The following is a 14,524-nucleotide window of genomic DNA, read 5'->3' on the forward strand; positions in this document are numbered from 1 at the left end:
AATAATTGCACGAAAGGATTCTCCTCGCCATAACGTTTCCAACGAACCATCATTTGCCTGAATTGGACTTGCCACGAAGAATTAATAGCCGAATGAGGAGTTCAGACCAATACATTAGAGACGTGTTATGTAGTAAACTTGGTAAAATACCTTCAGCAATCGATCATACCAGCACTAATGCACCAGTACCCATCGAAACTCTGCAGTTAAGCGTGCTTGGGCGATAATAGTACTAAGATGGCTGACATCTTGGGAAGTCCTCGTTTTGATTGCCTTTTTTTATTTTATTTTGCTATTTTTTTAGCGGTTTTCCTTATGACTGCGAGCCGAATAGTGAGCGAAGGGATTACCCGAGAGAAAGAATGGGTTTTTATGGCACGAAGCCTGGGAGGGCGCTGGCCCCAGGTTTTTGGAATTCATCCAATAACGTGCATTTAATTGAATATTTTTTATAGTTTTTTATTAAAATACTACCAAAACGAGGTTGTTAATCCAAAATAATTGCACGAAAGGATTCTCCTCGCCATAATTTTTCCAACGAACCATCATTTTCCCGAATCAGACTTGCCACGAAGAATTAATAACCGAATGGGGAGTTCGGACCAATACCTTGGAGACGTGTTAAGAAGTAAACTTGGTAAAAATATCTTCGGCAATCGATCATACCAGCACTAATGCACCAGAACCCATCAGAACTCTGCAGTTAAGCGTGCTTGGGCGAGAGTAGTACTAAGATGGGTGGCCTCTTGGGAAGTCCTTGTGTTGATTGCCTTTTTTTATTTTATTTTTCCTTTTTTTTAGTGGTTTTCCTTATGACTGCGAGCCGAATAGTTAGCGAAGGGATTACCCGAGAGAAAGAATGGGTTTTTATGGCATGAAGTCTGGGAGGGCGCCCGCCCCCGGTTTTTGGAATTCATCCAATAACGTGCATTTAATTGAATACTTTAATAGTTTTTTATTAAAATACTAACAAAACGAGGTTGTTATTCCAAAATAATTGCACGAAAGGATTCTCCTCTCCATAATGTTTCCAACGAACCATCATTCTCCCGAATCGGACTTTCCACGAAGAATTAATAGCCGAATGGGGAGTTCGGACCAATACATTGGAGACGTGTTAAGAAGTAAACTTGGTAAAATATCTTCGCCAATCGATCATACCAGCACTAATGTACCAGAACCCATCAGAACTCTGCAGTTAAGCTTACTACTACTAGTAGTAGAAGTACTAAGATGGGTGACCTCTTGGGAAATCCTCGTTTTGATTGCCTTTTTTATTTTATTTTGCCATTTTTTTAGCGGTTTTTCTTATGACTGCGAACCGAATAGTTAGCGAAGGGATTACCCGAGAGAAAGAATGGGTTTTTATGGCATGAAGCCTTGGAGAGCGCGCTCCCCAGGTTTTTGGAATTCATCCAAAAACGTGCATTTAATTGAATATTTTAATAGTTTTTATTAAAATACTACCAAAACGAGGTTGTTAATCCAAAATAATTGCACGAAAGGATTCTCCTTGCCATAACGTTTCCAACGAACCATCATTTGTCTGAATCGAACTTGCCACGAAGAATTAATAGCCGAATGGGGAGTTCGGACCAATACATTGGAGACGTGTTAAGTAGTGAACATGGTAAAATAACTTCAGCAATCGATCATGCGAGTAGTAATGCACCAGAACCCATCAGAATTCTGCAGTTAAGCGTGTTTGTGAGAGAGTAGTACTAAGATGGGTGACCTCTTGGGAAGTTCTCGTGTTGATTGGCTTTTTTTATTTTTATTTTGCCATTTTTTTAGCGGTTTTCCTTATGACTGCGAGCCGAATAGTTAGCGAAGGTATTACCCGAGTGAAAGAATGGGTTTTTATGGCACGACGCCTGGGAGGGCGCCCGCCTCAGGTTTTTGGAATTCATCCAAAAACGTGCATTTACTTGAATATTTTAATAGTTTCTTATTAAAATACTACCAAAACGAGGTTGTTAATCCAAAATAATTGCACGAAAGGATTCTCCTCGCCATAACGTTTCCAACGAACCATCATTTGCCCGAATCGGACTTGCCACGAAGAATTAATAGCCGAATGGGGAGTTCGGACCAATACATTGGAGACGTGCGAAGAAGTAAACTTGGTAAAATATCTTCGGCAATCGATCATACCAGCACTAATGCACAAGAACCCATCAGAACTCTGCAGTTAAGCGTGCTTGGGCGAGAGTAGTACTAAGATGGGTGACCTCTTGGGAGGTCCTCGTGTTGATTGCTTTTTTTTATTTTTTTGCCATTTTTTAGCGGTTTTCCTTGTGGTTGCGAGCCGACTAGTTAGCGAAGGTATTACCCGAGAGAAAGAATGGGTTTTTATGTCACGAAGCCTAGGAGGGCGCCCTCCCCAGGTTTTTGGAATTCACCAAAAAACGTGCATTTAATTGAATATTTTAATAGTTTTTTATTAAAATACTACCAAAACGAGGTTGTTAATCCAAAATAATTGCACGAAAGGATTCTCCTCGCCATAATGTTTCTAACGAACCATCATTTGCCCGAATCGGACTTGCCACGAAGAATTAATAGCCAAATGGGGAGTTCGGACCAATACATTGGAGACGTGTTAAGAAGTAAACTTGGTAAAATATCTTCAGCAATCGATCATACCAGCACTAATGCACCAGAACCCATCAGAACTCTGCAGTTAAGCGTGCTTGGGCGAGAGTAGTACTAAGATAGGTGACCTCTTGGGAAGTCCTCGTTTTGATTGCCTTTTTTATTTTATTTTGCCATTTTTTTAGCGGTTTTCCTTATGACTGCGAGCCGAATAGTTAGCGAAGGGATTACCCGAGAGAAACAATGGGTTTTTATGGCACGAAGCCTGGGAGGGCGCCCGCCCCAGGTTTTTGGAATTCATCCAATGACGTGCATTTAATTGAATATTTTTATAGTTTTTTATAAAAATACTACCAAAATGAGGTTGTTAATCCAAAATAATTGCACGAAAGGATTCTCGCCATAATGTTTCCAACGAACCATCATTTGCCCGAATCGGACTTGCCACGAAGAATTAATAGCCGAATGGGGAGTTAGGACCAATACATTGGAGACGTGTTAAGAAGTAAACTTGGTAAAATATCTTCGGCAATCGATCATACCAGTACTAATGCACCAGAACCCATCAGAACTCTGCAGTTAAGCGTGCTTGGGCGAGAGTAGTATTAAGATGGGTGACCTCTTGGGAAGTCCTCGTGTTGATTGCCTTAGTTTATCTTTTTTGCCATTTTTTTAGCGGTTTTCCTTATGACTGCGAGCCGAATAGTTAGCGAAGGGATTGCCCGAGAGAAATAATGGGTTTTTATGGAACGAAGCCTAGGAGGGCGCCCGTCCCAGGTTTTTGGAATTCATCCAAAAACGTGCATTTAATTGAATATTTTAATAGTTTTTTATTAAAATACTACCAAAACGAGGTTGTTAATCCAAAATAATTGCACGAAAGGATTCTCCTCGCCATAATGTTTCTAACGAACCATCATTTGCCCGAATCGGACTTGCCACGAAGAATTAATAGCCGAATGGGGAGTTCGGACCAATACATTGGAGACGTGTTCAGTAGTAATTTTGATAAAATACCTTCAGCAATCGATCATACCAGCACTAATGCACCAGTACCCGTCAGAACTTTGTAGTTAAGCGTCTTTGGGCGAGAGTAGTACTGAGATGGGTGACCTCTTGGGAAGTCCTCGTTTTGATTGCTTTTTTTATTTTATTTCACCATTTGTTTTAGCGGTTTTCCTTATGACTGTGAGCCGAATAGTTAGCGAAGGGATTACCCGAGTGAAAGAATGGGTTTTTATGGCACGACGCCCGGGAGGGTGCCCGCCTCAGGTTTTTGGAATTCATCCAAAAACGTGCATTTAATTGAATATTTTAATAGTTTTTATTAAAATACTACCAAAACGAGGTTGTTAATCCAAAAATAATTGCACGAAAGGATTCTCCTCGCCATAATGTTTCCAAAGAACCATCATTTTCCCAAATCGGACTTGCCACGAAGAATTAATAGCCGAATGGGGAGTTCGGACTAATACATTGGAGACGTGTTAAGAAGTAAACTTGGTAAAATATCTTCGGCAATCGATCATACCAGCACTAATGCACCAGGACCCATCAGAACTCTGCAGTTAAGCTTGCTTGGGCGAGAGTAGTATTAAGATGGGTGACCTCTTGGAAAGTCCTCGTGTTGATTGCCTTTTTTTTTTATCTTTTTCCCATTTTTTTTAGCGGTTTTCCTTATGACTGCGAGCCGAATAGTTAGCGAAGGGATTACCCGAGAGAAGAATGGGTTTTTATGGAACGAAGCCTGGGAGGGCGCCCGTCCCAGGTTTTTGGAATTCATCCAAAACCGTGTATTTAATTGAATATTTTAATAGTTTTTTATTAAAATACTACCAAAACGAGGTTGTTAACCCAAAATAATTGCACGAAAGGATTCTCCTCGCCATAATGTTTCCATCGAACCATCATTTGGCCGAATCAGACTTGCCACGTAGAATTAATAGCCGAATGGGGAGTTCGTACCAATACATTGGAGACGTGTTAAGTAGTAATTTTGATAAAATACCTTCAGCAATCGATCATACCAGCACTAATGCACCAGTACCCGTCAGAATTATGCAGTTAAGCGTGTTTGGGCGAGAGTAGTACTGAGATGGGTGACCTCTTGGGAAGTCCTCGTTTTGATTGCCTTTTTTAATTTTATTTCGCCATTTTTTTTAGCGGTTTTCCTTATGACTGTGAGCCGAATAGTTAGCGAAGGGATTACCCGAGTGAAAGAATGGGTTTTTATGGCACGACGCCTAGGAGGGCGCCCTCCTCAGGTTTTTGGAATTCATCCAAGAACGTGCATTTAATTGAATATTTTAATAATTTTTTATTAAAATACTACCAAAACGAGGTTGTTAATCCAAAATAATTGCACGAAAGGATTCTCCTCGCCATAATGTTTCCAACGAACCATCATTTGCCCGAATAGGACTTGCCACGAAGAATTAATAGACGAATGGGGAGTTCAGACCAACACATTGAAGACGTGTTAAGAAGTAAACTTGGTAAATTATCTTCAGCAATCGATCATACCAACACTAATGCACCAGAACCCATCAGAACTCTGCAGTTAAGCGTGCTTGGGCGGAAGTAGAACTAAGATGGGTGACCTCCTGGGAGGTCCTCGTGTTGATTGCCTTTTTTTATTTTTTTTTGCCATTTTTTAGCGGTTTTCCTTATGGTTGCGAGCCGACTAGTTAGCGAAGGGATTATCCGAGAGAAAGAATGGGTTTTTAAGGCACGAAGCCTGGGAGGGCGCCCGTCCCAGGTTTTTGGAATTCATCCAAAAACGTGCATTTAATTGAATATTTTAATAGTTTTTTATTAAAATACTACCAAAACGAGGTTGTTAATCCAAAATAATTGCACGAAAGGATTCTCCTCGCCATAATGTTTCCAGCGAACCATCATTTGCCCGAATCGGACTTGCCACGAAGAATTAATAGCCGAATGGGGAGTTCGGACCAATACATTGGAGACGTGTTAAGTAGTAATTTTGATAAAATACCTTCAGAAATCGATCATACCAGCACTAATGCACCAGTACCCGTCAGAACTTTGCAGTTAAGCGTCTTTGGGCGAGAGTAGTACTGAGATGGGTGACCTCTTGGGAAGCCCTCGTTTTGATTGCTTTTTTTATTTTATTTTGCCATTTTTTTAGCGGTTTTCCTTATGACTGTGAGCCGAATAGTTAGCGAAGGGATTACCCGAGTGAAAGAATAGGTTTTTATGGCACGACACCTGGGAGGGCGCCCGCCTCAGGTTTTTGGAATTCATCCAAAAACGTGCATTTAATTGAATATTTTAATAGTTTTTATTAAAATACTACCAAAACGAGGTTGTTAATCCAAAATAATTGCACGAAAGGATTCTCCTCGCCATAATGTTTCCAACGAACCATCATTTTCCCGAATCAGACTTGCCACGAAGAATTAATAGCCGAATGGGGAGTTCGGACCAATACATTGGAGACGTGTTAAGAAGTAAACTTGGTAAAATATCTTCGGCAATTGATCATACCAGCACTAATGCACCAGAACCCATCAGAACTCTGCAGTTAAGCGTGCTTGGGCGAGAGTAGTATTAAGATGGGTGACCTCTTGGGAAGTCCTCGTGTTGATTGCCTTTTTTTTATCTTTTTTGCCATTTTTTTTAGCGGTTTTCCTTATGACTGCGAGCCGAATAGTTAGCGAAGGGATTACCCGAGAGAAAGAATGGGTTTTTAGGGAACGAAGCCTGGGAGGGCGCCCGTCCCAGGTTTTTGGAATTCATCCAAAAACGTGTATTTAATTGAATATTTTAATAGTTTTTTATTAAAATACTACCAAAACGAGGTTGTTAACCCAAAATAATTGCACGAAAGGATTCTCCTCGCCATAATGTTTCCAGCGAACCATCATTTGCCCGAATCGGACTTGCCACGAAGAATTAATAGCCGAATGGGGAGTTCGGACCAATACATTGGAGACGTGTTAAGTAGTAATTTTGATAAAATACCTTCAGCAATCGATCATACCAGCACTAATGCACCAGTACCCGTCAGAATTATGCAGTTAAGCGTGTTTGGGCGAGAGTAGTACTGAGATGGGTGACCTCTTGGGAAGTCCTCGTTTTGATTGCCTTTTTTTATTTTATTTCGCCATTTTTTTTAGCGGTTTTCCTTATGACTGCGAGCCGAATAGTTAGCGAAGGGATTACCCGAGTGAAAGAATGGGTTTTTATGGCACGACGCCTGGGAGGGCGCCCTCCTCAGGTTTTTGGAGTTCATCCAAAAACGTGCATTTAATTGAATATTTTAATAATTTTTTATTAAAATACTACCAAAACGAGGTTGTTAATCCAAAATAATTGCACGAAAGGATTCTCCTCGCCATAATGTTTCCAACGAACCATCATTTGCCCGAATCGGACTTCCCACGAAGAATTAATAGCCGAATGGGGAATTCAGACCAATACATTGGAGACGTGTTAAGAAGTAAACTTGGTAAATTATCTTCAGCAATCGATCATACCAGCACTAATGCACCAGTACCCATCAGAACTCTGCAGTTAATCGTGCTTGGGCGGAAGTAGAACTAAGATGGGTGACCTCCTGGGAGGTCCTCGTGTTGATTGCCTTTTTTTATTTTTTTTGCCATTTTTTAGCGGTTTTCCTTATGGTTGCGAGCCGACTAGTTAGCGAAGGGATTACCCGAGAGAAAGAATGGGTTTTTATGGCACGAAGTCTGGGAGGGCGCCCTCCCCAGGTTTTTGGAATTCATCCAAAAACGTGCATTTAATTGAATATTTTAATAGTTTTTTATTAAAATACTACCAAAACGAGGTTGTTAATCCAAAATAATTGCACGAAAGGATTCTCCTCGCCATAATGTTTCCAACGAACCATCATTTTCCCGAATCGGACTTGCCACGAAGAATTAATAGCCGAATGGGGAGTTCGGACCAATACATTGAGACGTGTTAAGTAGTAATTTTGATAAAATACCTTCAGCAATCGATCATACCAGCACTAATGCACCAGAGTGAAAGAATGGGTTTTTATGGCACAACGCCTGGGAGGGCGCCCGCCCCAGGTTTTTTGAATTCATCCAAAAACGTGCGTTTAATTGAATATTTTAATAGTTTTTATTAAAATACTACCAAAACGAGGTTATTAATCCAAAATAATTGCACGAAAGGATTCTCCTCGCCATAATGTTTCCAACGAACCATCATTTGCCCGAATCAGACTTGCCACGAAGAGTTAATAGCCGAATGGGGAGTTCGGACCAATACATTTGAGACGTGTTAAGTAGTAAACTTGGTAAAATATCTTCGGTAATCGATCATACCAGTAATAATTCACCATAACCCGTCAGAACTCTGCAGTTAAGCGTGCTTGGGCGAGAGTAGTATTAAGATGGGTGACCTCTTGGGAAGTCCTCGTGTTGATTGCTTTTTTTTATTTTTTTTGCCATTTTTTTAGCGGTTTTCCTTATGGCTGCGAGCCGACTAGTTATCACAGGGATTACCCAAGAGAAAGAATGGGTTTTTATGGCACGAAGCCTGGGAGAGCGCCCGCCCCAGGTTTTTGGAATTCATCCAAAAACGTGCATTTAATTGAATATTTTAATAGTTTTTTATTAAAATACTACCAAAACGAGGTTGTTAATCCAAAATAATTGCACGAAAGGATTCTGCTCGCCATAACGTTTCCAACGAACCATCATTTTCCCGAATCGGACATGCCACGAAGAATTAATAGCCGAATGGGGAATTCGGACCAATACATTGGAGACGTGTTAAGTAGTAAACTTGGTAAAATACTTTCAGTAATCGATCATACCAGCACTAATACACCAGTACTCATCAGAACTCTACAGTTAAGCGTGCTTGGACGATATTAGTACTAAGATGGGTGACCGCTTGGGAAGTCCTCGTTTTGATTTCCTTTTTTTATTTTATTTTGCCATTTTTTTAGCGGTTTTCCTTATGACTGCGAGCCGAATAGTTAGCGAAGGGATTACCCGAGTGAAAGAATGGGTTTTTATGGCACGAAGCCTGGGAGGGTGCCCGCCCCAGGTTTTTGGAATTCATCCAAAAACGTGCATTTAATTGAATATTTTAATAGTTTTTATAAAATACTACCAAAACGAGGTTGTTAATCCAAAATAATTGCACGAAAGGATTCTCCTCGCCATAATGTTTCTAACGAACCATCATATGCCCGAATCAGACTTTCCATGAAGAATTAATAGTCGAATGGGGAGTTCGGACCAATACATTGGAGACGTGTTAAGAAATAAACTTGGTAAAATATCTTCGGCAATTGATCATACCAGCACTAATGCACCGGAACCTATCAGAACTCTGCAGTTAAGCGTGCTTGGGCGAGAGTAGTACTAAGATGGGTGATCTCTTGGGAGGTCCTCATGTTGATTGCCTTTTTTTGTTTTTTTAGCGGTTTTCCTTATGGTTGCGAGCCGACTACTTAGCGAAGGGATTACCCGAGAGAAAGAATGGGTTTTTATGGCACGAATCCTAGGAGGGCGCCCGCCTCAGGTTTTTGGAATTCACCAAAAAACGTGCATTTAATCGAATATTTTAATAGTTTTTATTAAAATACTACCAAAACGAGGTTGTTAATCCAAAATAATTGCACGAAAGGATTCTCCTCGCCATAACGTTTCCAACGAACCATCATTTGCCCGAATCGGACTTGCCACGAAGAATTAATAGCCGAATGGGGAGTTCGGACCAATACATTGGAGACGTGTTAAGAAGTAAACTTCGTAAAATATCTTCGGCAGTCGATCATACCAGCACTAATGCACCAGAACCCATCATAACTCTGCAGTTAAGCGTGCTTGGACGAGAGTAGTACTAAGATAGGTGACCTCTTGGGAAGTCCTCGTTTTGATTGCCTTTTTTTTTTTATTTTGCCATCTTTTTTAGCGGTTTTCCTTATGACTGCGAGCCGAATAGTTAGCGAAGGGATTACCCGAGAGAAAGAATGGGTTTTTATGGGACGAAGTCTGGGAGGGCGCCCGCCCCAGGTTTTTGGAATTCATCCAAAAACGTGCATTTAATTGAATATTTTAATAGTTTTTTATTAAAATACTACCAAAACGAGGTTGTTAATCCAAAATAATTGCACGAAATGATTCTCCTCGGCATAATGTTTCCAATGAACCATCATTTGCCCGAATCGGACTTGCCACAAAGAATTAATAGCCGAATGGGGAATTCAGACCAATACGTTGGAGACGTGTTAAGAAGTAAACTTTGTAAAATATCTTCGGCAATCGATCATACATGCACTAATGCACCAGAACCCATCAGAACTCTGCAGTTAAGCGTGCTTGGGCGAGAGTAGTACTAAGATGGGTGACCTCTTGGGAGGTCCTTGTGTTGATTGCCTTTTTTTATTTTTTTTGCCATTTTTTTAGCGGTTTTCCTTATGGCTGCGAGCCGACTAGTTAGCGAAGGGATTACCCGAGAGAAAGTGGGTTTTTATGGCACGAAGCCTGAGAGGGCGTCCGCCCCAGGTTTTTGGAAGTCATCCAAAAACGTGCATTTAATTGAATATTTTAATAGTTTTTTATTAAAATACTACCAAAACGAGGTTGTTAATCCAAATTAATTGCAAGAAAGGATTCTCCTCGGCATAACGTTTCCAACGAACCATCATTTGCCCGAATCGGACTTGCCACGAAGAATTAATAGCCGAATGGGGAGTCTGGACCAATATATTGGAGACGTGTTAAGTAGTAAACTTGGTAAAATACTTTCAGCAATCGATCATACCAGCACTAATGCACCAGTACCCATCAGAACTCTGCAGTTTATCGTGCTTGGGCGAGAGTAGTACTAAGATAGGTGACCTCTTGGGAAGTCCTCGTTTTGATTGCCTTTTCTTATTTTATTTTGCCATTTTTTTAGCGGTTTTCCTTATGAATGCGAGCCGAATAGTTAGCGAAGGGATTACCCGAGAGAAAGAATGGTTTTTATGGCACGAAGCCTGGGAGGGCGCCCACCCCAGGTTTTTGGAATTCATCCAAAAACGTGCATTTAATTGGATATTTTAATAGCTTTTATTAAAATACTACCAAAACGAGGTTGTTAATCCAAAATAGTTACACGAAAGGATTCTCCTCGCCATAACGTTTCCAACGAAGTATCATTTGCCCGAATCGGACTTGCCACGAAGAATTAATAGCCGAATGGGGAGTTCGGACCAATACATTTGAGACGGGTTAAGAAGTAAACTTAGTAAAATATTTTCGGCAATCGATCATACCAGCACTAATGCACCAGAACCCATCAGAACTCTGCAGTTAAGCGTGCTTGGGCGAGAGTAGTACTAAGATGGGTGACCTCTTGGGAAGTCCTCGTGTTGATTTCCTTTTTTTATTTTTTTGCCATTTTTTTAGCGGTTTTCCTTATGGCTGCGAGCCGACTAGTGCGAAGGGATTACCCGAGAGAAAGAATGGGTTTTTATGGCACGAAGCCTGGGAGGGCGCCCACCCCAGGTTTTTGGAATTCATCCAAAAACGTGCATTTAATTGAATATTTTAATAGTTTTTTATTAAAATACTATCAAAACGAGGCTGTTAATCCAAAATAATTGCACGAATGGATTCTCCTCGCCATAATTTTTCCAACGAACCATCATTTGCCCGAATCGGACTTGCCACGAAGAATTAATAGCCGAATGGGGAGTTCGGCCCAACACATTTGAGACGTGCTAAGAAGTAAACTTGGTAAAATATCTTCGACAATCGATCATACCAGCACTAATGCACCAAAACCCATCAGAACTCTGCAGCTAAGCGTGCTTGGGCGAGAGTAGTACTAAGATGGGTGACCTCTTGGGAAGTCCTCGTGTTGATTGCCTTTTATTTTATTTTTTTGCCATTTTTTTAGCGGTTTTCCTTATGGATGCGAGCCGACTAGTTATTGAAGGGATTACCCGAGAGAAAGAATGGGTTTTTATGGCACGAAGCCTGGGAGGGCGCCCGCCCCAAGTTTTTGGAATTCATCCATAAACGTGCATTTAATTGAATATTTTAATAGTTTTTTATTAAAATACTACCAAAACGAGGTTGTTAATCCGAAATAATTGCACGAAAGGATTCTCCTCGCCATAACGTTTCCAACGAACCATCATTTGCCCGAATCGGACTTTCCACGAAGAATTAAAAGCCGAATGCGGAGTTCGGACCAATACATTGGAGACGTGTTAAGAAGTAAACTTGGTAAAATATCTTCGGCAATCGATCATACCAGCACTAATGCACCAGAACCCATCAGAACTCTACAGTTAAGCGTGCTTGGGAGAGAGTAGTACTAAGATGGGTGACCTCTTGGGAAGTCCTTGTGTTGATTGCCTTTTCTTTTTTTTGCCATTTTTTTAGCGGTTTTCCTTAAGGCTGCGAGCCGACTAGTTAGCGAAGGGATTACCCGAGAGAAAGAATGGGTTTTTATGGCACGAAGCCTGGGAGGGCGCCCGCCCCAGGTTTTTGGAATTCATCAAAAAACGTGCATTTAATTGAATATTTTAATAGTTTTTTATTAAAATACTACCAAAACGAGGTTGTTAATTCGAAATAATTGCACGAAAGAATTCTCCTCGCCATAACGTTTCCAACGAACCATCATTTGCCCGAATCAGACTTGCCACGAAGAATTAATAACCGAATGGGGAGTTCGGACCAATACATTGGAGACGTGTTAAGAAGTAAACTTGGTAAAATACCTTTAGCAATCGATCATACCAGCACTAATGCACCAGTACCCATCAGAGCTCTGCAGTTAAGCGTGCTTGGGAGAGAGTAGTACTAAGATGGGTGACCTCTTGGGAAGTCCTTGTGTTGATTGCCTTTTCTTTTTTTTGCCATTTTTTTAGCGGTTTTCCTTAAGGCTGCGAGCCGACTAGTTAGCGAAGGGATTACCCGAGAGAAAGAATGGGTTTTTATGGCACGAAGCCTGGGAGGGCGCCCGCCCCAGGTTTTTGGAATTCATCAAAAAACGTGCATTTAATTGAATATTTTAATAGTTTTTTATTAAAATACTACCAAAACGAGGTTGTTAATTCGAAATAATTGCACGAAAGAATTCTCCTCGCCATAACGTTTCCAACGAACCATCATTTGCCCGAATCAGACTTGCCACGAAGAATTAATAACCGAATGGGGAGTTCGGACCAATACATTGGAGACGTGTTAAGAAGTAAACTTGGTAAAATACCTTCAGCAATCGATCATACCAGCACTAATGCACCAGTACCCATCAGAGCTCTGCAGTTAAGCGTGCTTGGGCGAGAGTAGTACTAAGATGGGTGACCTCTTGGGAAGTCCTCGTGTTGATTGCCTTTTTTTTGCCATTTTTTTAGCGGTTTTCCTTATGGCTGCGAGCCGACTAGTTAGCGATGGGATTACCCGAGAAAAAGAATGGGTTTTTATGGCACGAAGCCTGGGAGGGCGACCGCCCCAGGTTTTTAGAATTCATCAAAAAACGTGCATTTAATTGAATATTTTAATAGTTTTTATTAAAATACTACCAAAACGAGGTTGTTAATCCAATATAATTGCACGAAAGGATTCTCCTCGCCATAATGTTTCCAACGAACCATCATTTGCCTGAATCGGACTTTCCACGAAGAATTAATAGCCGAATAGGGAGTTCGGACCAATACATTGGAGACGTGTTAAGAAGTAAACTTGGTAAAATATCTTGGCAATCGATCATACCAGCACTAATGCACCAGAACCCATCAGAACTCTACAGTTAAGCGTGCTTGGGAGAGATTAGTACTAAGATGGGTGACCTCTTGGGAAGTCCTCGTGTTGATTGCGTTTTTTTTTTTTGCCATTTTTTTAGCGGTTTTCCTTATGACTGCGAGCCGACTAGTTAGCGAAGGGATTACGCGAGAGAAAGAATGGGTTTTTATGGCACGAAGACTGGGAGGGCGCCCGCCCCAGGTTTTTAGAATTTATCAAAAAACGTGCATTTAATTGAATATTTTAATAGTTTTTATTAAAATACTACCAAAACGAGGTTGTTAATCCAAAATAATTGCACGAAAGGATTCTCCTCGCCATAATGTTTCCAACGAACCATCATTTGCCTGAATCAGACTTTCCACGAAGAATTAATAGCCGAATGGGCAGTTCGGACCAATACATTGGAGACATGTTAAGAAGTAAACTTGGTAAAATATCTTGGCAATCGATCATACCAGCACTAATGCACCAGAACCCATCAGAACTCTACAGTTAAGCGTGCTTGGGCGAGAGTAGTACTAAGATGGGTGACCTCTTGGGAAGTACTCGTGTTGATTGCGTTTTTTTTTTGTCATTTTTTTAACGGTTTTCCTTATGGCCGCGAGCCGACTAGTTAGCGAAGGGATTACCCGAGAGAAAGAATGGGTTTTTATGGCACGAAGCCTGGGACGGCGCCCGCCCCAGGTTTTTGGAATTCATCAAAAAACGTGCATTTAATTGAATATTTTAATAGTTTTTTATTAAAATACTACCAAAACGATGTTGTTAATCCGAAATAATTGCACGAAAGGATTCTCCTCGCCATAATGTTTCCAACGAACCATCATTTGCCCGAATCGGACTTGGCACGAAGAATTCATAGCCGAATGGGGAGTTCGGACCAATACATTGGAGACGTGTTAAGAAGTAAACTTGGTAAAATATCTTCGGCAATCGATCATACCAGCACTAATGCACCAGAACCCATCAGAATTCTGCAGTTAAGCGTGCTTGAGCGAGAGTAGTACTAAGGTGGGTGACCTCTTGGGAAGTCCTCGTGCTGATTGTTTTTTTTTTATTTTTTTTGCAATTTTTTTTAGCGGTTTTCCGTATGGCTGCGAGCCGACTAGTTAGCGAAGGGATTACCCGAGAGAAAGAATGGGTTTTTATGGCACGAAGACTGGGAGGCCCCCCCC

General features: G+C 41.0%; 20 non-coding genes and 8 pseudogenes across 20 annotated transcripts; all 28 read left to right on the forward strand.

Moving 5' to 3' along the window:
• The first annotated feature begins 155 nt into the window (after positions 1-155).
• On the forward strand, positions 156-274 carry LOC113327385 (annotated as a pseudogene).
• A 378-nt stretch (positions 275-652) lies between these two features.
• Positions 653-771, forward strand: LOC113327228. Its single transcript, XR_003348891.1, has one exon. It is a non-coding gene; the product is annotated as a 5S ribosomal RNA (ribosomal RNA).
• An 873-nt stretch (positions 772-1,644) lies between these two features.
• Positions 1,645-1,763, forward strand: LOC113327409 (annotated as a pseudogene).
• Positions 1,764-2,140: 377 nt separating this feature from the next.
• On the forward strand, positions 2,141-2,259 carry LOC113327368. The gene has a single exon (XR_003348929.1). It is a non-coding gene; the product is annotated as a 5S ribosomal RNA (ribosomal RNA).
• Positions 2,260-2,632: 373 nt separating this feature from the next.
• Positions 2,633-2,751, forward strand: LOC113327436. The gene has a single exon (XR_003348937.1). It is a non-coding gene; the product is annotated as a 5S ribosomal RNA (ribosomal RNA).
• A 372-nt stretch (positions 2,752-3,123) lies between these two features.
• LOC113327263 lies at positions 3,124-3,242 on the forward strand. The gene has a single exon (XR_003348916.1). It is a non-coding gene; the product is annotated as a 5S ribosomal RNA (ribosomal RNA).
• A 375-nt stretch (positions 3,243-3,617) lies between these two features.
• On the forward strand, positions 3,618-3,736 carry LOC113327260 (annotated as a pseudogene).
• Positions 3,737-4,112: 376 nt separating this feature from the next.
• On the forward strand, positions 4,113-4,231 carry LOC113327047. Its single transcript, XR_003348707.1, has one exon. It is a non-coding gene; the product is annotated as a 5S ribosomal RNA (ribosomal RNA).
• A 377-nt stretch (positions 4,232-4,608) lies between these two features.
• Positions 4,609-4,727, forward strand: LOC113327289 (annotated as a pseudogene).
• Positions 4,728-5,104: 377 nt separating this feature from the next.
• LOC113327153 lies at positions 5,105-5,223 on the forward strand. Its single transcript, XR_003348815.1, has one exon. It is a non-coding gene; the product is annotated as a 5S ribosomal RNA (ribosomal RNA).
• Positions 5,224-5,598: 375 nt separating this feature from the next.
• On the forward strand, positions 5,599-5,717 carry LOC113327327 (annotated as a pseudogene).
• A 374-nt stretch (positions 5,718-6,091) lies between these two features.
• Positions 6,092-6,210, forward strand: LOC113327251. Its single transcript, XR_003348914.1, has one exon. It is a non-coding gene; the product is annotated as a 5S ribosomal RNA (ribosomal RNA).
• A 377-nt stretch (positions 6,211-6,587) lies between these two features.
• On the forward strand, positions 6,588-6,706 carry LOC113327290 (annotated as a pseudogene).
• Positions 6,707-7,083: 377 nt separating this feature from the next.
• Positions 7,084-7,202, forward strand: LOC113327229. The gene has a single exon (XR_003348892.1). It is a non-coding gene; the product is annotated as a 5S ribosomal RNA (ribosomal RNA).
• Positions 7,203-7,902: 700 nt separating this feature from the next.
• Positions 7,903-8,021, forward strand: LOC113327282 (annotated as a pseudogene).
• A 375-nt stretch (positions 8,022-8,396) lies between these two features.
• On the forward strand, positions 8,397-8,515 carry LOC113327335 (annotated as a pseudogene).
• Positions 8,516-8,889: 374 nt separating this feature from the next.
• LOC113327185 lies at positions 8,890-9,008 on the forward strand. Its single transcript, XR_003348846.1, has one exon. It is a non-coding gene; the product is annotated as a 5S ribosomal RNA (ribosomal RNA).
• Positions 9,009-9,370: 362 nt separating this feature from the next.
• On the forward strand, positions 9,371-9,489 carry LOC113327209. Its single transcript, XR_003348873.1, has one exon. It is a non-coding gene; the product is annotated as a 5S ribosomal RNA (ribosomal RNA).
• A 376-nt stretch (positions 9,490-9,865) lies between these two features.
• On the forward strand, positions 9,866-9,984 carry LOC113327053. The gene has a single exon (XR_003348712.1). It is a non-coding gene; the product is annotated as a 5S ribosomal RNA (ribosomal RNA).
• A 373-nt stretch (positions 9,985-10,357) lies between these two features.
• On the forward strand, positions 10,358-10,476 carry LOC113327245. Its single transcript, XR_003348908.1, has one exon. It is a non-coding gene; the product is annotated as a 5S ribosomal RNA (ribosomal RNA).
• Positions 10,477-10,850: 374 nt separating this feature from the next.
• On the forward strand, positions 10,851-10,969 carry LOC113327100. The gene has a single exon (XR_003348760.1). It is a non-coding gene; the product is annotated as a 5S ribosomal RNA (ribosomal RNA).
• Positions 10,970-11,341: 372 nt separating this feature from the next.
• LOC113327045 lies at positions 11,342-11,460 on the forward strand. The gene has a single exon (XR_003348705.1). It is a non-coding gene; the product is annotated as a 5S ribosomal RNA (ribosomal RNA).
• A 376-nt stretch (positions 11,461-11,836) lies between these two features.
• On the forward strand, positions 11,837-11,955 carry LOC113327069. The gene has a single exon (XR_003348729.1). It is a non-coding gene; the product is annotated as a 5S ribosomal RNA (ribosomal RNA).
• Positions 11,956-12,327: 372 nt separating this feature from the next.
• Positions 12,328-12,446, forward strand: LOC113327154. The gene has a single exon (XR_003348816.1). It is a non-coding gene; the product is annotated as a 5S ribosomal RNA (ribosomal RNA).
• Positions 12,447-12,818: 372 nt separating this feature from the next.
• On the forward strand, positions 12,819-12,937 carry LOC113327463. The gene has a single exon (XR_003348944.1). It is a non-coding gene; the product is annotated as a 5S ribosomal RNA (ribosomal RNA).
• Positions 12,938-13,302: 365 nt separating this feature from the next.
• Positions 13,303-13,421, forward strand: LOC113327089. Its single transcript, XR_003348750.1, has one exon. It is a non-coding gene; the product is annotated as a 5S ribosomal RNA (ribosomal RNA).
• Positions 13,422-13,790: 369 nt separating this feature from the next.
• LOC113327437 lies at positions 13,791-13,909 on the forward strand. Its single transcript, XR_003348938.1, has one exon. It is a non-coding gene; the product is annotated as a 5S ribosomal RNA (ribosomal RNA).
• Positions 13,910-14,278: 369 nt separating this feature from the next.
• Positions 14,279-14,397, forward strand: LOC113327141. The gene has a single exon (XR_003348804.1). It is a non-coding gene; the product is annotated as a 5S ribosomal RNA (ribosomal RNA).
• Positions 14,398-14,524: the final 127 nt, after the last annotated feature.

This window comes from Papaver somniferum, unplaced genomic scaffold, assembly GCF_003573695.1.
Source record: "Papaver somniferum cultivar HN1 unplaced genomic scaffold, ASM357369v1 unplaced-scaffold_10, whole genome shotgun sequence".
NCBI classification, from domain to species: Eukaryota; Viridiplantae; Streptophyta; class Magnoliopsida; order Ranunculales; family Papaveraceae; genus Papaver; species Papaver somniferum.